Source organism: Schistocerca piceifrons, chromosome 9 (genome assembly GCF_021461385.2).
Source record: "Schistocerca piceifrons isolate TAMUIC-IGC-003096 chromosome 9, iqSchPice1.1, whole genome shotgun sequence".
Lineage (NCBI taxonomy): Eukaryota > Metazoa > Arthropoda > Insecta > Orthoptera > Acrididae > Schistocerca > Schistocerca piceifrons.
The window spans coordinates 40467902-40489681 of NC_060146.1; positions in this window are offsets into that span (position 1 = coordinate 40467902).

Consider the following 21780-nt stretch of genomic DNA (forward strand, 5'->3'; position numbering starts at 1 on the left):
TTTCTTGCAGGTCGGTTTTCAAACGGTCCAATGTCGATGAATAATATGCTCCTCTAATAGATTTACCCTTTTCCAGATAGTCTATGGGGATTGTCCCTTAGGAATCCCAAAAGACAGTCGCCGTAAACTTTCCGGCCGAAGGAATGCTCTTCGCCTTTTTTGCTGCAGATTCTCCCTTGGTAACCCATTTTTTACATTGTTGATTGGTCTCAGGAGTATAGTCCTTGCAACACTTAACACGATTCCGTTTTTGGTCAAGCGCGAGCAATCGCGGAACCCATCTTGCGGATAGCTTTCTCATGTCCAAATCTTTATGCAAAATGTTATGTACCCGTTCATCCGAGATGATCACGGCACTAGCAATCTCACGCACCTTATCTCTTCTGTCATCCATTACCATATCATGGATTTTATCAATGATTTCAGAAGTCGTAACCTCCACAGGACGTTCAGAACGTTCAGCATCACTTGTGCCCATATGGCCACTCCGAACATTTAGAAACCACTTATAAACTGCTCTAATCGATGGTGCTGAGTCACCGTAATATTTGTCAAGCTTCTCTTTAGTGTCCTGAGGCGTTTTGCCTTTCATAAAGTAATGTTTAATCACCACACGAAGAAGTTTTTCGTCCATTTTTTGACAACCACTCGACTTCCTTGATTCACAGGAATGCCAAACACAAAGCCATAGACCAGTATGGCTGAAACTTGGTGTGCGTTCTTTCCCAAGATGCTACTAACTAAAAATGACCTCGATACGCACCGGTGGTGCCATGTCTCGGACTTTGCACGGACTTTTCAAACGCCCGTCGTACTTGTGTTGATCCATTGCTTCTTCCAGAAAGACGAAATCACCTATGGAGTGCCACATAAACATTTCCCAAACCATAACGCTCCCTCCTCCAGCTTGGACCCTTCCGACGATTGTTGCAGAGTGTGTGCTTCCCACTCCGATGGAGCATAATACGAGATTCATCTGAAAAGGACATCCAGGTGCGGCACTGGCGTGCAAATTGCAGCTCTCGTCGCTGATGAACAGCAGTCAGCATGGGTCGATGAACCCGGCGGCTGCTGCGGAGGGCCAAACGCTGCAACTCTGACCGAAAGATCTTTGAGGAGACACTGTTGGTAGACGCCCCGGGTCATCTGAGCGGTCAATCTCTCATCATTTGCACGTCTGTTCGGCCGTAAATATCTCCGCAGCCGTCGATAACACTTGTCTTCTATGGCCCGTGGTGCACTACAGTTCCCTTGGCGTCTCTTTGCATAGCGCAATTTTGCTTTAACCACGGCGGCATGCCAGCAGTTTACAAACCTAGCTGTTTCGGAAATGCCTCCACCGTTGGTGACCAATGATCACGCTCAGAGTAATCGATCCGCTGTGGCCGAGCGGTTCTAGGCGCTTCAGTCCGGAACCGCGCTGCTGCTGCGGTCGCAGGTTCGAATCCTGCCTCGGGCATGGATGTGTGTCATGTCCTTAGGTTAGTTAGGTTTAAGTAGTTCGAAGTCTAGGGGACTGATGACAACACATAGTGCTCAGAGCCATTTGAGCCATTTTTTGCGCGTTGACGCCGAACATAAGCATTGGTCACGTTAATGAACAGGGCCGTGTATTTAGGGACGTTTTTAGCACTTGGCAAACGCCTGCATTTTATAAGCCTCGCGTATGTGTGCATATCACTCACCTCCACCCGTATAATTTTGCGCTACATCTCCCCAAACCCCTGTGTCCGCTAGCTTCTATATTCGTATAAATTTCGACCTTGCTTGAGAGCAGTTGGTTCGCTTTGCGGGAACCCAGCGCCGAGCAGCCTTTTATTTGAACGTCCGTCCACACGGAACGCAGAGTACACCAATAAAACACCTTATTTTGGCGCTATACATACGAGCTCTTCGGGTATCACGTACCCCGCTGTAAACCTATTTACTTCATTTTTCACATTCATTTGGAAATTACTTCTGTTGTTCGGAGCGTAACTGGACAGGTTTGTCAAAGGGATGTCTGTTTTGCTGCACCACTGACCAGACACAAGTTTATACGAATTGAAATCGAATGGCTATAATTTCAGTGTGATGAAGAACGAGCTCATTAAGGAATATAGCACTCATATCTCACAAAACGTATCATGTGCTGCTTCCCGTGGTTGGAAAAAAGAGCGCAAAAGTTTTTCTTAGTTGATAGCACTGATACGATGCACTAGTGTTTTTACACGAATGACAAGGAATATACTAAAAAAAATTTCTTGAGCTTTTGTTGCGTCAAGTGGTTTTAGATCCACCGAGTGGTGACTATCATGTGATTGCACTAAAGTCCTTATAAGTCGTGATTCCGAGATCATGTAGATGTTATAAAATTGCACGGGTGATGGAGAATTTAGTATATCAATTTGAGGTAAGGGACCCTCGTCCAGAAACGGACGACTGGGGAGTTAAAAGCGAAAATCATTATGACGTTCCTGACAGTGGAGCTTGTCTAAAATTCCACTTAATATTGGCTCTAAAATACATACCTTAAGAGATATGAGCAATTGTTCAGCAGAAAAGATGTGTTACATCGTACCAAAGATGGACAAGTGCTCATACAGGGTGTTTCAAAAATGACCGGTATATTTGAAACGGCAATAAAAACTAAACGAGCAGCGATAGAAATACACCGTTTGTTGCAATATGCTTGGGACAACAGTACATTTTCAGGCGGACAAACTTTCGAAATTACAGTAGTTACAATTTTCAACAACAGATGGCGCTGCAAGTGATATGAAAGATGTAGAAGACAACGCAGTCTGTGGGTGCGCCATTCTGTACGTCGTCTTTCCGCTGTAAGCGTGTGCTGTTCACAACGTGCAAGTGTGCTGTAGACAACGTGGTTTATTCCTTAGAACAGAGGATTTTTCTGGTGTTGGAATTCCACCGCCTAGAACACAGTGTTGTTGCAACAAGACGAAGTTTTCAACGGAGGTTTAATGTAACCAAAGGACCGAAAAGCGATACAATAAATGATCTGTTTGAAAAATTTCAACGGACTGGGAACGTGATGGATGAACATGTTGGAAAGGTAGGGCGACCGCGTACGGCAACCACAGAGGGCAACGCGCAGCTAGTGCAGCAGGTGATCCAACAGCGGCCTCGGGGTTTCCGTTCGCCGTGTTGCAGCTGTGGTCCAAATGACGCCAACGTCCACGTATCGTCTCATGCGCCAGAGTTTACACCTCTATCCATACAAAATTCAAACGCGGCAACCCCTCAGCGCCGCTACCATTGCTGCACGAGAGACATTCGCTAACGATATAGTGCACAGGATTGATGACGGCGATATGCATGTGGGCAGCATTTGGTTTACTGACGAAGCTTATTTTTACCTGGACGGCTTCGTCAATAAACAGAACTGGCGCATATGGGGAACCGAAAAGCCCCATGTTGCAGTCCCATCGTCCCTGCATCCTCAAAAAGTACTGGTCTGGGCCGCCATTTCTTCCAAAGGAATCATTGGCCCATTTTTCAGATCCGAAACAATTACTGCATCACGCTATCTGGACATTCTTCGTGAATTTGTGGCGGTACAAACTGCCTTAGACGACACTGCGAACACCTCGTGGTTTATGCGAGATGGTGCCCGGCCACATCGCACGGCCGACGTCTTTAATTTCCTGAATGAATATTTCGATGATCGTGTGATTGCTTTGGGCTATCCGAAACATACAGGAGGCGGCGTGGATTGGCCTCCCTATTCGCCAGACATGAACCCCTGTGACTTCTTTCTGTGGGGACACTTGAAAGACCAGGTGTACCGCCAGAATCCAGAAACAATTGAACAGCTGAAGCAGTACATCTCATCTGCATGTGAAGCCATTCCGCCAGACACGTTGTCAAAGGTTTCGGGTAATTTCATTCAGAGACTACGCCATATTATTGCTACGCATGGTGGATATGTGGAAAATATCGTACTAGAGAGTTTCCCAGACCGCAGCGCCATCTGTTGTTGAAAATTGTAACTACTGTAATTTCGAAAGTTTGTCTGCCAGAAAATGTACTGTTGTCCCAAGCACATTGCAACAAACGGTGTATTTCTATCGCTGCTCGTTTAGTTTTTATTGCCGTTTTAAATATACCGGTCATTTTTGAAACACCCTGTAGCTCTTAGGGAATGCAATTTAGAGCCTGGACATACAGGATGTAGGGAACTTGCAGTAGAAGAGTTACATGTCAGAGGTGCCAGAACGATTTTCGCTTATAACTTTCGACTCCATCGTTCCTGTATCGGAATCCCCTACATGAAATTGATATATTTACCCTTCTCCATTATCCCTGAAAGTTTGTGACTGCATCAAGGAATGACCCTGTACAGCCGCGCTGCCTACTCTGACGTCACTGGTGCTCACTCCAGCGCCATATAACGTAATGTTTTCGTTTTGCGACCACGGCACCCACTTCAGCCTTACAACGGTCGGGTTCCAAACTGTAGTTAGCTGGAAGCTACCGTCGTTTTTGTGTCAGAAAGTTTTATCTCGAACGCTTCTTTCATAACGCTATACAAGAATCCATTTGTACGTTTAATAACAAATTTCTAGTCGAATGCAATTCGGTGTCTGTTCTCCAGAGCATGCTCTGCTAGCGCTGATTTCTCAGAATAACAAAGGAGCCGCGCGGGGTAGCCGCGCGGTCTGAGGCGCCTTGCGCAGTCCCTGTGGCTCCCTCCGTCGGAGGTTCGAGTCCTCCCTCGGGTATGGGTGTGTGTGTTGTCCATAGCGTAAATTAGTTTAAGTTAGATTGACTAGTGTGTAGGCTTAGGCACCGATGACCTCAGCTGTTTTGTCCCATAAGACCTTACCACAAATTTCCAAAATTCCAAATAACGAAGGTGAAAAGCCTCTCATGTTTTCACTGCGCTGTATGATAGTACGCCCAGTCTACCCGGCGTAAAACTGTCCGCACCCAGACGGTATTTTATATACCCGTGGAGTTCTGTGGCCTGCATCGCCTTTCGCAGGCTTCATAAGTTGCTGGAGCCCTGAAGACCTATGAAATTTTGTGGCCCTTTAGGTGCCGGCTAGTCTTTCATGTTACTGAGCCACAGAAGGGCGAAAACGCAAGCTTTTTGTGTCGTTCTGCTTGTGGTCTGTTATTGCACCCGTTTTCAGTGAACATCTTGCGTACGTGGCTCTATTCCTTTGACATCTTTTCAACGTCTGAAATGGCTTTCGTTTGAGGTATCAGGCTCTTCAGAACAGGACGTTTCTGCGATCGATGGCGCTAGCTGGTAGCGTTCTGACAAGAGTTACGTGGTTGAGTTTCAGGTAAACACTGCGGTCGGGACACCCATTTGCTTTTCGGCGGACGAGGACGTCAAGGAATGCCATGGCACCATCTGTATCTACCTGCTATCCTGAACGTCTTGTTGTCACGGATGTTGATGTGGTCCAAGAATTCTTCCAGCTTTTCACATCCACGAGGCCAGCGAACGAATGTATCGTCAACGTATCGACAAACGCAACTTGTAGAAATCAATGTCGTCAGAGTGCTCTGTAAACATTTCGGTTTCAACTGGAGCCAATGGGCTGCACATCGCGACGCCGTCCGTCTGGTTAAATTATTCTCGGCCACACAGAAAACACAATAATGTGAAATTTGGTTAAATAAATCCACAAGTCTGTCGTTAAAGAGCTCAGAGAGCAGATCTGTAGAATCTTTGATGGGAACACGCGTGAATAATGAGAGCACATGAAAGCTCACTATTACACTCCTGGAAATGGAAAAAAGAACACATTGACACCGGTGTGTCAGACCCACCATACTTGCTCCGGACACTGCGAGAGGGCTGTACAAGCAATGATCACACCCACGGCACAGCGGACACACCAGGAACCGCGGTGTTGGCCGTCGAATGGCGCTAGCTGCGCAGCATTTGTGCACCGCCGCCGTCAGTGTCAGCCAGTTTGCCGTGGCATACGGAGCTCCATCGCAGTCTTTAACACTGGTAGCATGCCGCGACAGCGTGGACGTGAACCGTATGTGCAGTTGACGGACTTTGAGCGAGGGCGTATAGTGGGCATGCGGGAGGCCGGGTGGACGTACCGCTGAATTGCTCAACACGTGGGGCGTGAGGTCTCCACAGTACATCGATGCTGTCGCCAGTGGTCGGCGGAAGGTGCAGGTGCCCGTCGACCTGGGACCGGACCGCAGCGACGCACGGATGCACACCAAGACCGTAGGATCCTACGCAGTGCCGTAGGGGACCGCACCGCCACTTCCCAGCAAATTAGGGACACTGTTGCTCCTGGGGTATCGGCGAGGACCATTCGCAACCGTCTCCATGAAGCTGGGCTACGGTCCCGCACACCGTTAGGCCGTCTTCCGCTCACGCCCCAACATCGTGCAGCCCGCCTCCAGTGGTGTCGCGACAGGCGTGAATGGAGGGACGAATGGAGACGTGTCGTCTTCAGCGATGAGAGTCGCTTCTGCCTTGGTGCCAATGATGGTCGTATGCGTGTTTGGCGCCGTGCAGGTGAGCGCCACAATCAGGACTGCATACGACCGAGGCACACAGGGCCAACACCCGGCATCATGGTGTGGGGAGCGATCTCCTACACTGGCCGTACACCACTGGTGATCGTCGAGGGGACACTGAATAGTGCACGGTACATCCAAACCGTCATCGAACCCATCGTTCTACCATTCCTAGACCGGCAAGGGAACTTGCTGTTCCAACAGGACAATGCACGTCCGCATGTATCCCGTGCCACCCAACGTGCTCTAGAAGGTGTAAGTCAACTACCCTGGCCAGCAAGATCTCCGGATCTGTCCCCCATTGAGCATGTTTGGGACTGGATGAAGCGTCGTCTCACGCGGTCTGCACGTCCAGCACGAACGCTGGTCCAACTGAGGCGCCAGGTGGAAATGGCATGGCAAGCCGTTCCACAGGACTACATCCAGCATCTCTACGATCGTCTCCATGGGAGAATAGCAGCCTGCATTGCTGCGAAAGGTGGATATACACTGTACTAGTGCCGACATTGTGCATGCTCTGTTGCCTGTGTCTATGTGCCTGTGGTTCTGTCAGTGTGATCATGTGATGTATCTGACCCCAGGAATGTGTCAATAAAGTTTCCCCTTCCTGGGACAATGAATTCACGGTGTTCTTATTTCAATTTCCAGGTGTGTATATGCCCTTCTCGAAGGCGCAGACGTTTGATTCCGCTGATGAAGTCGTTCGTGTGGGACCATAATGTGAAGTGAGGAGGCTGGCCGCAGAGCACTTGCCCTAGATTCGATTTCAAGTGATAGGGTTAGTAGCGGTTGTCATACAGGATACACATAATCGTAGTTTGGTGTACAACATGTTGGCGGGACACTTGCCTGGAGCTTGTACTAGGGTTTGTCTCAGTATCCTGAAGAACATGGTCCTTACGCACAGTGCGTCACCTTCGTGCACGTTGGTCTGTCTGAAAGGATCCACGATCACACAAACGCCCAAAAAGGGCTTGAAATGTTGTGTGATGTGGCTGGTGTCTGCGGAGGTACGTGTTCTGGTGTACCCTTGCTGTCTCTCGAGCGTTTCCATCTGCTTGGCCATCTCGACTTGTTCCGATATGATTACCGTACCATTCAGCTGCTTACAGTACGCCGCCTCACTCACACAGCCTGGAACACACAAGGAACACACGTCACGCGCTCGGAGGAGCTGCCGTTCTTCAGTCCCATCTACCGTGGCAACGATTCATTTCCGGCCACGTGTTCGTAGGACATTCTTCCCTCCATTTCCAGTCTGTCTCTTCAGTTTGTCGGTTTTATTAATGTTCAACCTGTATCTTACTGAAGGGCTAGAGTGGTCACCCAGTCTCTTCTGCAGGTTGTCTTAATAGTTTCCATCGGCACCAAAGTTCAATTTTCAGTATTTCACGTAATTATTGATCAAATTTAAAACTTTAAAATGCTGTCATAATCCGTTTATTAAGAGATATAATCTTACTAATGATTAGAATACTATTTCAGAACATTAATCTGCAATAACAATAAACAGGAGTCGAGAGGGAGAGAGAAGGAGAAGGAGGAGGGAGAAGAGGAGGACAAGGAGGATGTGGATGAGGAGGAGGGAGAGGAAAAGGGGGGAGGAGGAGGACATGGAGGGGAGGGGGTAGAGTGGAGGGAGAGGAGGAGAATGAGAAGGGACAGGAGGATGAGGGAGAGAGGAGGGGAGAGGAGGGCAGATGGAGAGTGAGTAAGAAGGAGTAGATCGATAGTGTGGGGGAGGAGAACACGGAGAGGGTGGGAAGAAGGAGAGTAGGACGTACATCCAACTCCCGTACATATTTAGCAATTGTGTAGCACTGCCGGGTTTGCTAACTTGTTATACGTACGGTTCAAAAGGTTGAGTATCGATACCAGGTGTGTGCTAGGACTTTTATTTGCCACTTATCACTTCTTTCACCTCTGACAATGTTTGTATCGTTGCGTGGAGTTCACCTACAACTTTGGGTACCCCCCGACTGACTGATCTAGGTAACGGCATACCATCTTCAATAGGATAATGGCTAGTATAGCATTGAGGTGTCCGAACCAGCCCTGCAGTTGATGACAGTGTCACCTTTTTACACTATAAATAGTAACGCTAATTATATAATATCTGAGATGACTGTGTGGTGGCCGGCCTGAGTGGCCGTGCGGTTCTGGGCGCTACAGTCTGGAACCGGGCGACCGCTACGGTCGCAGGTTCGAATCCTGCCTCGGGCGTGGATGTGTGTGATGTCCTTAGGTTAGTTAGGTTTAATTAGTTCTAAGTTCTAGGCGACTAATGACATCAGAAGTTGAGTCGCATAGTACTCAGAGCCATTTTTTATGACTGTGTGGTTCTCAGATCAACAGCAGATAAAAAAAAAAGGGCTGAAGCTATAGCGGACAGTCCGAGCAGCGCGTTGAAACCAAGTTACACGTCAGCGCTGTCATTTGTTGAGGAGTAGAGCGCACGGAGGTATTACTTGTCATACGACCCTGGTAAATGTAAACAGAGTATTTCTCGAACGTACGTACTGGTCTTTCCACCTTGGTGGACGATTTCGGCGTTGCGTACAAAATTACGCCCGCGACTGGAGTGGGTGGACGCCGGCGAGATGAAAGGATACGGCGAGACGTTCGGCGCCTGCACGGCACTTTGCGGGGCTCGCACAATTACTGCAAGTTGTAATGGCGCGCTTGCCCTCGCGGCAGTGCTGCCAACCGGCGTTAAGGCGAGCAGATATTGCGTGGCTGGGTACGGAGTGGTTGCGAGAGCGCGGCCGCCGGCGGAACTGCAGTGGAGGGAGAGCCGTTTGCCGAAAGAGGCCGTAAGTCTGCTCCCGGCCCGGCCGCCGCCTGTGGAAGGAGGCCGTCCCGCGATAAGGTTCGCTGCCCGACGCGAAATCCAATCTCACTCGGTCTACGCTTAAAATGCCAAATACTCTGCGAGACAGAACGCAAGTCTTGTTCTCAGTATGCAGGGGAGCATGAAAAATAGTGGGTATTACTGATGTGAAAACGGATATTGTGCCTAGCAAATGCTCCACCGAAGGTGGTTCATATTTTGAGGAGACGTTTTTGCACGCAGCAACTATACTGCCTCGTCACAGGGTCAAACAGAGTTAGCCAACAACCAGGGGAAAATGATGCCAACACAGATTAGCAACAATCCATATATGCTATAAAAATGTACGTATGTGTTCCACATCTGCTCCTAAACAACTGGATCGATGTCCACCAAACTTGCTATACGTGTCCTTTGCTGTCAGCTGTGAGGGTAAGAACCACCTACCTATCATAGTTCATGATATATGACTTCACAAATAATGAGATGCGCCAAAAACTCCCGCAACATGCATCTGGTTGAAATTTATTACTTCTGCGCTGCTAACTCTATTCGCAACACATTTCGCAGACGGGATCCACATATCCAGAATGAGATTTTCACTCTGCAGCGGAGTGTGCGCTGATATGAAAGTTCCTGGTAGATTAAAACTGTGTGCCGCACCGAGACTCGAACTCGGGACCTTTGCCTTTCGCGGGAAAGTGCTCTACCAACTGAGCTACCCAAGCAATCTCCCAGGAAGTTTCATATCAGCGCACACTCCGCTGCAGAGTGAAAATCTCATTCTGGAAACATCCCCCAGGCTGTGGCTAAGCCATGTCTCCGCAATATCCTTTCTTTCAGGAGTGCTAGTTCTGCAGGTTTCGCAGGAGAGCTTCTGTAAAGTTTGGAAGGTAGGAGACGAGGTACTGGCAGAAGTAAAGCTGTGGGGACGGGGCGTGAGTCGTGCTTGGGTAGCTCAGTTGGTAGAGCACTTGCCCGCGAAAGACAAAGGTCCCGAGTTCGAGTCTCGGTCCGGCACACAGTTTTAATCTGCCAGGAAGTTTCAGAATCCACATATGCCGCTAAATGCACCTTCAAAATTAATCGTGGTACAATGTTTATAGGGTATGATGTCATAAACACTAAGCTGCGTGAAAAATTGCCGCATTATGCGCAACATACACTGAAGTGCCAAAGAAACTGGTATAGGTACGCGAACCCAAATACAGAGATATGTAAACAGGCAAAATACGGCGCTGCGGTCGCCAACGCCCATATAAGACGAGTGTCTGGTGCAGTTGTTTGATCGGTTGCTGCTGCTCCAATGGTAGGTTATAAAGGTTTAAGTGAGCTTGAACGTGGTGTTACAGTCGGCGCACGAGCAATGCGACACAGCATCTGAGGTGGCGATAAAGAGGGGATTTTCATGTACGACCATTTCACGAGTGTACCGTGAATATCAGGAAGCCAGTAAAACATCAAATCCCCGACGTCGCTGCGGCCGGAAAAAGATCCTGCAAGAACGGGGCCAACGACGACTAAAGAGAATTGTTCAACGTGGTAGAAGTGCAACCCTTCTACAAATTGCTGCAGATTTCAATACTGCCCCATCAACAAGTATCAGCGTGCGAATCATTCAACGGAACATCATCAATATGGGCTTTCGGAGCCGAAGGCCCACTTGTGTATCCTTGATGACTGCACGACACAAAGCTTTACGCCTCGCCTGGGTCTGCCAACACCGACATTGGTCTGTTGATGACTGGAAACATGTTGACTGGTCGGACGAGTCTCGTTTCAAATTGTATCGAGGGGGGTGGACGTGTACGGGTATGGAGAGAACCTCACAATTCCATGTGCCCTGCATGTCAGCATGGGACTGTTAAAGGTGGTGGAGGCTCTGTAATGGCCTGGGGCATGTGCAATTGGAGTGATACGAGCCCTTGATACGTCTAGATACGACAGGTGACATGTACATTAGCATCCTGTCTGATCACCTGCATCCATTCATGTCCCATGTCCACTCCGATGGTCTTGGGCAGTTCCAGCAGAACAATGCGACACCCCAAAAGTCAAGAATTGCTACATAGTGGCTCCAGGAACACTCTTCTGAGGCCGGCCGGAGTGGCCGTCCGGTTCTAGGCGCTACAGTCTGGAACCGAGCGACCGCTACGGTCGCAGGTTCGAATCCTGCCTCGGGCATGGATGTGTGTGATGTCCTTAGGTTAGTTACGTTTAATTAGTTCTAAGTTCTAGGCGACCTCAGAAGTTAAGTCGCTTAGTGCTCAGAGCCATTTGAACCATTTGCGAATGAAAATGTTGTGAAAGTTCGCGGCTTAGTGCGCTCTGGTCGTAGACTTACAATTAGGGAGACGGCTGATGAACTTAATTTAAGTTTCTGTCCAGTTCAGTCAATTTTAACTGAAGATCTGAACATGCGTTGAATGTCCGCAAGATTCATTCCAAAAGTGTTGTCAAGTGCCCAGAGGCAATACTGACTTGAAGAAGTGTGCCAGGAACTGATTAATAGGACTAAAAATGACGCAGATTTGTTACACAGAGTAATATGATCCTGGAACCAAAGTGGCGTCTTCGCAGTGGAAGGCTCCAGGTTCACCACGACCGAAAAAGGCGCGGCAAAGTCGGTGCAAGGTGAAACAATGTCGGTGATTTTTTTCGATTCTACCGATTATACCGGTATTGTGCATCAGGAATACTACAAATGTGTCCTTGAGCGTTTTCTCGAAAAGGTGCAGAAGGCCTACATTGTGGAAAGACAGGAGTTAGGTGTTACACCATGACAGTGCTACGGCTCATCGTGCCTTTTTCATCGTTGAATTTTTGACCAAATTCAAAATTCCTGTGCTTACAAAACCGCCATATTGCCCTGATTTGGCCCCTGCGGACTTCTATCTGTTTCCTAAACATTTTCATTGAAAGGGAAGCGATTTGACTCGATTGAAGACATCCAGGCAAATACGGAGAGCGTCCTTTACACACTTCAGGAAAAAAATTTCCAGGAATGTTTCCAAAGGTGGAACACAGTTGGTGTCGGTGTGTTCAGTCAGTAGGGGACTATTTTGAAGGAGATGCATCACAGTAACATCTAAGTACCACCATTGTACAATTACAAGCCCATTCTTAAAACTTTCCAATCACACCTCGTATGCATGGCTTGTTCTGTATCTTTCTGCAGGGTACAGCTGTCACAAATAAATTTCTTATACGGCTGGTTGTCTTCTCTTTATTCAGAAAATTTGTGCTGTTAATGGTCATAATTTCAAATGCGACCAGAGTCAATGAAAGACTCATCTGACCTCTGAGATAATGGAAACAAATCACGATTATCGCCAACACTGTCTCAGAATTACAGTGGTAGGCATTAAGTTCGCAACACCAGGGGGCAAAATAAATGACATTTTACTCTTTGCACACACCGGGCAGATGGGACAACACTGATTAAATTCTTGGGTGATCTGTTGGTAGACAGGCGGCGAAATGCAGTACACTGGACTGTCTCTTTGGCTGCAAAACTGAATCCTTCCTGGCTGAGCATCGAGTCGAACTGAGCATGGATGGCAGCTGATACGACTACATCAATTCGCGCTGCTTCTGTGCTCTGTGCCAGAGGTCAGCACCATTGTGCTGGCTGGCGAGTGCTGGAGGGCCCATCTCCCGACAACACGTGAGTAGATGTCTTAGTGGCTGAAGTACACTATCTGATAAAAAGTGTACAGACACCTGTCGGCGTGGGGTGTCCACCGTCCTCCTTTCTGATGACTTGAACATTGATGGGGACACTTTCAGTGATGTGACTGACTGTCTGTATAGAAATGGCAGTCTATACTTCAAGAGCCCAAACCAGGGGAAGTAGTAAGGTTGGACGCTTGAGCCTGGAGCGAAGTCCACGTTGAACCTGATCCCAGAGGTGTTCAATTGGGTTCAGATATGGACTCTGGGCAGACCAGTTCATTTCAGGAATGTTGTAGTCCACAAACCATTGCCTCAAAGATGCTACTTTATGACAGGGTGCATTCTCAAGCTGATAGTCATCATCTCTGAACTACAATGAAATTTTCACTATACAGCGGAGTGCCGGACTGAGAACTCGGGACCTTTGCCTTTCGCGGGCAAGTGCTCTACCAACTGAGCTACCCAAGCACGATTCACGCCCCGTCCTCACAGCTTTAATTCCGCCAGTACCTCGTCTCCTACCTTCCAAACTTCACAGAAGCTCTCCTGCGAACCTTGCAGAACTAGAACTCCCGGAAGAAAGGATATTGCGGAGACATGGCTTAGCCACAGCCTGGAGGATGTTTCCAGAATGAGATTTTCACTCTGCAGCGGAGTGTGCGCTGATATGAAACTTCCTGGCAGATTAAAACTGTCTTGGTCCGGCACACAGTTTTAATCTACCAGGAAGTTTCATCATCTCTGAACTGTTCCTCTGCTGTACTCAGTACACAATGCTGTCAAATCATACCCTTTTGGATTCGTCGTTTTCCTAAGCACAATAAGATGACAAACCTTTACACCACCGCAAGCGTCGCCCAGTACTGATTACAGAAAAGTGTGGCTTACGAGAAGCTGCCCTACCATTGTACTCCATTCTTCTTAACTCCCTAGACTTAGTCATTGTGCTAGGTGGACTGTTGGCAGCACTTTGGAACACACAAGCGATTCCTTCCGTAGTTTTCATGGGATTTTTTATAACTACCATCCCCAGTGTCCCTGCCCGTGAAACCTGGGTAGTCTTGCTTTAACTGCAGGTGTTCCTTCTCATTTACACTTCAGTCACGTCGCCAACACTCGACATGTGCAGCTTTGGAAGGGTTGAAATGTCCCTGATGGGTTGGTTACTCAGGTGACATCCAGTGCCTAGTCCACGTTCGAAGTCGCTGAGCACTCATGACCGATCCATCCTTATGTTACTGCTCCTCCACTCACAACATATCAGACCCCAGCTCCCCTTATATTGGCGGATCCTGTCATGGCGTCTAGTGGTCACTTGCGCGTTACGCTCGTGTGTACTGATGTATTGGCCATTGCAACAGCAGGACACTGTCTACATGGAGATAGGGTCAATACATTGAGAGGCGCGTGTAGTCTTACGTTATCTTTAGGTAACGTCGTATAGATCTTGAAAATGTGGAGGTCACTGGCCCCAACACGTGAAAAACGTATGGTCTGCTGACAATTGTGGCATTGTTGGATAACAAAACGTATTGGCAGGCGTTTCTCCTTGTTACATGAGGCATAATATTATCCTCTCACAGGCAACCAACGTTCAAATTTGGTTTCTGAACAAAAACCTTTTCTTATACAGAATTTAGACTGAGTTACTACTACCTATTCCTCGGTACCACCCAAATTCTTATCATTTGCATATCGGAGTATGTAGCAGACTTACTGACATTATGACATTAGTGGCATGCCACTTTCATGATGTTCCAATTTTAATGTGTAACAGTGTAGCGTCTAGTAGTTCGCTTTGCTGATAAGCAGCACGCCACAATACAGACGAAGTTTTTTGCTTGACTGCCCGATAAATACGCACTTACGAATGTCGATTCATCCAGGCCATCTTTTTGGATTATTCTGCAAATTAAAAAAAAGAATCGCATTTATCGGATGAAGCTGCTGTTTTTAACACATTTTGCCGGCCTGGGTGTCCGAGCGGTTCTAGGCGCCACAGTCTGGAACCGCGCGACCGCTACGGTCGCAGGTTTGAATCCTGCCTCGGGCATGGATGTGTGTGATGTCCTTAGGTTAGTTAGGTTTAAATAGTTCTAAGTTCTAGGGGACTGATGAGCTCAGAAGTTAAATCCCATAGTGCTCAGAGCCATTTGAACCATTTTTTGACACATTTTACGAATCCTTCGCCCCACCCACCCACAATGCACTTACCCTCCGCTGAATATCGTCTTCAGTTTGCTGCGTGTATATGTCTGAAATCTGTATTTCTAAGCTTCCCTCCCGGAAAACAGTACCACTTGCAGAAGATTCCAAGGGCAAGAAAAATTTCATTTTCAACATTTCGCGTACTTATTGACCGAATTTAAAAATTTTAAATGCTGTCATAGCAGGTACAATTTTCTGTTAAGAGTTGAGCACAATAAGACAAGTATTTTAGTTAGAAACCGTGTTTGTCTGGAGTCAGCGTTAAATGACGACGGGCAAGTCGGTTGGCTGATTGACTTGGGGGAGGGGACCAAACAGCGACTAGCGAGTTGGCGCAGTGGACTCTCATTCGGGAGGACGACGGTTCGAACCCGTCTCCGGCCATCCTGATTTAGGTTTTCCGTGCTCCCTATATCATTTAAGGCAAATGTCGGGATGGTTCCTTTGAAAGGGCACGGCCGATTTCATTCCCCATCCTTCCCTAATCCGAGCTTTTGCCCCGTCTCTAATGACCCCGTTGTCGACGGGACGTTAAACACTGATCTCCTCCTCCTTCACCAAACAGCGAATTCATCGATCGGTCCCATCGGATTAGGGAAGGAAGGGGAAGGAAGTCGGCCGTGCACCTTCAAAGGAACCGTCCCGCCATTTGCCTGAAGCGATTTAGGGAAATCACGAAAAACCTAAATCGGTTTGGCCGGACGCGGATTTGAACCGTCGGTCTGCCGAAAGCGAGGCCAGTGTAACCATTGCGCCGTCTCACTGGGGTGCGCGCACGTACCCGGACTTTATTCATCCAGTATTTGCGAATGTGAGGACTTGGCGACGTCCAGCAAACTTTATATACAATTTCAAACTTTTATGAAACTTTTTCTCTCTGATCCCCCATAAAATGATGAAAGGAGAAAAATTTATTGCTTACTACATTTTCGCTGTTCACACAGTAAAACTTCAGCATCAGATATTAGGTTTTAACTTATTCCTTCATTACTATCGACTCTGTTCGCAACACAGCCTGCAGACAGTATCCAGTTATACGGCTGAATTCACCTGAAAGTTATATCATTGTACGGCACATACTTCAGGAGATATGACGTCATAAACACTGAGACGCGTGAAAACCAGCTGCAGCTTAAAATGAAACGCAAACCACCTGCGCCATATTCATCATGAGAGTACTTGGTGACAATCGACAAACTTGAAGACTAATTTGAAACTTTTCGTAAACTTTTTCTCGTTTGCTTGCTTGGCGTCAAATATTTAACACACTAACTCGTATGTTAAGTAACGAGACGTTTCAAGACGTCGTATATATGCCGGTTCGATTCTTTAAAGAATCGAGTTGTGTGCTGGTGGTTATTAATCGACAATGTTCAAATAAGAGCCAGCTTACAGATTATTTAAATGATCTGGGGGTAGTAAATAATTTTCTTGACCTCTGATCAGTGACGAGTCGTCATTTGCCGAGCCGCAATGATGAAACTCAGGAAAATCTGTCAGAACCGGGCAGTATCCAAAACAGCGAATTGCGCTTCGAGGAGTGGCTCAAATGACTCTGAGCATTATGGGACTTAACTTCTGAGGTCATCATTCCCCTAGAACTTAGAACTACTTAAACCTAACTAAGGACATCACACACATCCATGCGCGAGGCAGGATTCGAACCTGCGACCGTAGCAGTCTCGAAGAGTGGTACAATGATATTACGTGTATCTATGGACACAAAGATGAAGCAATGTTTCCATTATACAAGAACTTAGCATCACGAGAGATAAACCCCCTACCAATCAAAGATACTTTCAGTTACTTGGACACATTGTGAGATGGGGACGGGATAGTTTAGAATAGACCATCTTGGAAGGCAAAATCTAAGGCATGAGACCACGAGGAAGAGCAACAATTTCTTCGCATTATATTAACCCTTATAGTGTAATCGTCCTCTGTAGCGGACTAATTTATTTTCAGTCGATATGCCAGTTCTAAAAGTTGAGGAAGACACTGGGCATAGCGTACTTTGTAGTGGACGTTCTCATCTACGAGTCTGCATTCCAGTGGCATCCGTTGACTGACGTTTGAACTTCCAAGGCATACACAAAATGTCGGTTGTGGAAAGGTTGTGGCAAACTGTGACTACTTAGCCTTTAGAATTCTATGAACTTTTTCCTAAATGTTCAACAAAGTTGAAAGAGGTTACCATAATTTCAAAACTAGTTACAATCGTAAGAAGGCGGAATTGTAGTTGCAACTCTTAAGTTTCAAATGATCGTCAATCACAGTGGGCAAAGTTTCTATAGCCATCCTCACCTTTGGTTTCTTACGACAATCGACGTTTTGCTTGTGCGCTGGTTGTAAGCATTTCCTTTAATTTTTACAATAGTTTGTTGTTAGTAATTACTTGGTATTACTTCAACGACGGCTAGAAATTACAAAAAAAAGCACCTCCGTGTGGAAGAGATTTTAGAAATTCTGGAAAATAGTGATACACCTGATCTTGAAGAATTTGAAGATGATGACTGTGTTTCTTCAGTGGCTGACAGCAATAATGAACATTCCCAGACAACTGATTATCTCGAGGAGGAAAATTCGGATGGAGACAATCATGATGGTGAGCCTGATTTTGATACACATTCTAACATTCACATTTTGGAAGAACATATTTCTGTCAGAAGTCTTGGACAGAAATCCTTTGCTGAACGACAACTACATTGCAGCATTATTGATTATGACACGAAAACGGACTCTAAAGAAGACAGGACAGATCTTCAAATGAAGCTACCCCAGTACATGCTCCTGCTTTGATCTGCAAAAATCGGCATCTAGATGCAAAGATCTTAGGTGCAACACTAAAACGCACATGCAGTGTACCAAATGCAGGTTCCATCTCTGTCTAGCAACAGGACAAAACTGAAAAATAAATTTTCCATGAAAATAAAATGTCGCCGATATCATGTAACTTTCGTAGAGCTTTTTGTAATAAGTTTTCATAACATTTTTAGAAGCACATTATTTAAAGAATGCATTCCTATAAGAACACATGGCATAATAATTTTAGAAATTAAAAGTACACAATCTAAAATTCGTAAAACTATGAGTTACACATTTAAGTCACAGTGTTCTCTGTAATGGACGATCCAAGACTTGGATAGTCCGATTTTGGTCTCTGCTATATGAAAAAGTTTCTAAAAATAAATTCTATTTGGACACAAAGGACAAAATTTTCATCACAGAAATGAAAATGAACTACTGAAAGGGTTAAGTAGGGCGGAAGATCGTGGTGGATGGAGATACAGTTACATAAGTATCTAACGAAGAAATGAGTTTTCAGCACTCAGCACTTATTATAGCGACTAATGACGGTGATGCACTTGAATTAGTGCTCCAGTACAGGGTGTGAACCGTAATCACAAACTAATGTATAACTTCACAAGCTGCGACATCATCGCGAAAAAAACACAATGACCCGTATGTGTAATAAGTTTCCTTTAATTTACGTCTATGGTCACAATCTTTTCTGTTTAACAGATTACCGGTTTCGGTCTTTAATGACCATCATCAGATCTGTTTCATAAAATCAAAGTCCTAATGCACTGCAGCCATAGTGGCATCGTCAAATGTTAAATGCGGAATCAGCACCAGCATCGTCAAATACATATAAATCACATCTCATGCACGAGTGCATGTGATGTGATTTTATGAGACAGATCTGATGACCGAAACCGGTAATCTGTTAAACAGAAAAGATTGTGACCATAGACGTAAATTAAAGGAAACTTATTAATGTATATTTGTGAAAGATTATAGCTGTCGCGTGTTTATAGACGTTCACGCGGAAAGTACTATTTCCATTTAAAAGAAAAAGAAAAAAAGAGACGTGCTACGCTACCACGGATATTTTGGTCGCGAGAACGTTGGTCTGGGATGAGAGAAATTAAATTTAAATACAGTGTTGTATTTTACCCGCTTGGTCTCACATTGAACTCATTTTTCCGTCATTCGCGACAAGTCATTAGAAAAACAAACAACTACCGCATCCAAACTCGTTATCGATCAACGTAGCATTGAAACGCGCGCTTTAACGAGCCCATTTATTCTCACAGATTTTCCTCTTTTTGACCGTGGACGCGTGTACGCTTTCGTTCAAAAGGGCTCGTTTTTCACATGGCGCAGTTTATTCCCAATCGATGGAGCTGCGTTCGACGCGCCCGCCACCGTCACAGGCGATTTGACGTTTTTTCCTCCTTTTAAGGTAAACTTTCTCTCGCTCTAAAAATTACATTGCATCCTCATTTCCTGTAATTGCAATTAGTTTTGACAGCGAATTACTCTGTATAAAAGGATGGCCGAAATCACGGAAACAACACTAGAAGCGCCTGCTTCCCCATAAATTCAGATGCTACCAAAGCCTGCAGTTTGCTGCGCTAATGTAATCGACCACGAACAGTAACTGTGCACTGTGCTCAGTACATTGCACTTGTCAGTTTTGATCACTACAGTATTAGGTGTACTTACAAGTGCATTATGTCTGAGATAAATGCATTCGATCGTGGGAAAATTGTCGGTGCGCGTATGATGGATGCGTCCGTCAACAAGGTAGCCGCTGTGTTTCATTTTCAAGAGGCACCGTATGAAACACTTATACTGCGTTACAGGGAAAGCGAAAAACATCATCCCCTAAGCCACAACGTGGACGAAAGTGTGTGTTGAGTGATCGTCATGCTCGGTCATTGAATACGATTGTGACGAAAAATAAGAGGATGGTCCCTCCATAACTAATTGCCGCACTCGCAAATCCTGTCGGCACCAAAACAAAACGAAACGAGCTCCACAAGCAGGGAATTGCAGGGCTAGCTGGAATTTCAAAAACCACAAATCAGTGATGCGAATGCCCGTAATTAGAACACGTGGTCCGAAGCCGTAAAACCTGGAGTGTGGAGCAATGGAAGAAATTCGTTCATCTACATCTACCTCTATACTCCGCAAGCCACCCAACGGTGTGTTGCGGAGGGCACTTTACGTGCCACCGTCATGACCTCCCTTTCCTGTTCCAGTCGCGTATTGTTCGCGGGAAGAACGACTGCCGGAAAGCCTCCGTGCGCGCTCGAATCTCTCTAATTTTACATTCGTGATCTCGGGAGGTTTAAGTAAGGGGAAGCAATATATCCGATACCTCATCCAAAAACGCACCCTCTCGAAACTTGGCCAGCAAGCTACACCGCGATGCAGAGCGCCCCTCTTGCAGAGTCTGCCACTTGAGTTTGCTAAACATCTCCGTAACGCTATCACGGTTTCCAAATAACCCTGTGACGAAACGCGCCGCTCTTCTTTGGATCTTCTCTATCTCCTCTGTCAACCCGACCTGGTACGGATCCCACACTGATGACCAATACTCAAGTATAGGTCGAACGAGTGTTTTGTAAGCCACCTCCTTTGTTGATGGACTACATTTTCTAAGGACTCTCCCATTGACTCTCAACCTGGTACCCGGCTTACCAACAATTAATTTTATATGATCATTCCACTTCAAATCGTTCCGCACGCATACTCCCAGATATTTTACAGAAGTAACTGCTACCAGTGTATGTTCCGCTATCATATAATCATACAATAAAGGATCCTTCTTTCTGTGTATTCGCAATACGTTACATTTGTCTGTTAAAGGTCAGTTGCCACTCCCTGCACCAAGTGCCTATCCGCTGCAGATCTTCCCGCATTTCGCTGCAATTTTCTAATGCTGCAACTTCTCTATATACTACAGCATCATCCGCGAAAAGCCGCATGGAACTTCCGACATTATCTACTAGGTCATATATATATATATATATATATATATATATATATATATATATATATATATATATATTGTGAAAAGCAATGGTCCCATACCATTCCCCTGTGGCAGACAGAGGCTACTTTAACGTCTGTAGACGTCTCTCCTTTGAGAATAACATGCTGTGGCTCTGTTTGCTAAAAACTCCTCAATCCAGCCACACAGCTGGTTTGATATTCCGTAGGTTCTTACTTTGTTTATCAGGCGACAGTGCGGAACTGTATCGAACGGCCGGCCGAAGTGGCCGCGCGGTTCTGGCGCTGCAGTCTGGAACCGCGAGACCGCTACGGTCGCAGGTTCGAATCCTGCCTCGGGCATGGATGCGTGTGATGTCCTTAGGTTAGTTAGGTTTAACTAGTTCCAAGTTCTAGGGGACTAATGACCTCAGCTGTTGAGTCCCATAGTGCTCAGAGCCATTTGAACCATTTGTATCGAACGCCTTCCGGAAGTCAAGGAAAATCTCATCTACCTCGGAGCCTGTATCTAATATTTTCTGGGTCTCATGAACGAATAAAGCGAGTTGGGTCTCACACGATCGCTGTCTCCGGAATCCATGTTGATTCCTACAGAGTAGATTCGTTTGGTGGGGTGAGTCTTGTTTTACGCTGTTTCCAACTTCTGGCCCAGTTTACGTTGCAAGAGTGAAACGTGGCGGGTGACCGGTGATGACGCATATGGTGGCATTCCGTGAGCCCCACGGGTAGTGTGCAGTGTCGCATTACAGCTGATCAGGTCC